We start from the raw sequence: 678 nt of genomic DNA, 5'->3' as shown, positions 1-678 counted from the left end.
CTCTGTCCCATGGATAACTTCAGCTCAAACAAAATAACTTGTGAAATTTCTTCAAAAAAAGAAAGAAAAAAGCTTGAGATAACAAAGTTAGCAAACACACAATGCTATTTTAGCTCCAAGAATGTGATTCCCAAAGAGCAGTTAGCTGAAACATTTACATGCAACAGATGATAAATGGAGGAATTATGTATATTTTAGGTCCTGTGTAAAGTGTGTGTGTGTTTTTAATTTCTTAAAGAAAGGAGATGCTCATTAAAAATATAAAGTTTCAGAAACCTTAAAGATCTCATTGCTTTCAAAGATCATAAAAATATGTTTGTTGCTTTCAAAGAACATACAGATATGGAAACTTTTGGGAGGTATTGTGCATATTATATATATTTTTTATCCCAGCTATTTTAGCATAAACAACAACAACAACATAAACAGATGCAGTATGCATATTTCAGTTGACTTCTTGAAGGTAGTTGGACTGCCTTTTGATCAGTTCTACTTTGATTCAATGCTGAATCAAACTTGAACTGAATTATTCAACATTTTAAAACATCACTTGTAATATTGTCACATGTGCTTGTTGAATTGGTGAGTTTTAAAAAAAGTTATCGTTTTTACAAATTAAAAAAAAGGTTTAACAAATTGACTGTGTTGGCTCTTTAGTAAAAGTATTTTATTGTTAAC

Source organism: Poecilia latipinna, unplaced genomic scaffold, assembly GCF_001443285.1.
Source record: "Poecilia latipinna isolate Pla-1442-1.1 unplaced genomic scaffold, P_latipinna-1.0 Scaffold797, whole genome shotgun sequence".
In the NCBI taxonomy this organism is placed as follows: Eukaryota; Metazoa; Chordata; class Actinopteri; order Cyprinodontiformes; family Poeciliidae; genus Poecilia; species Poecilia latipinna.
The sequence above is the reverse complement of the archived record's forward strand: the minus strand, read 5'-3'. Positions refer to the sequence as shown.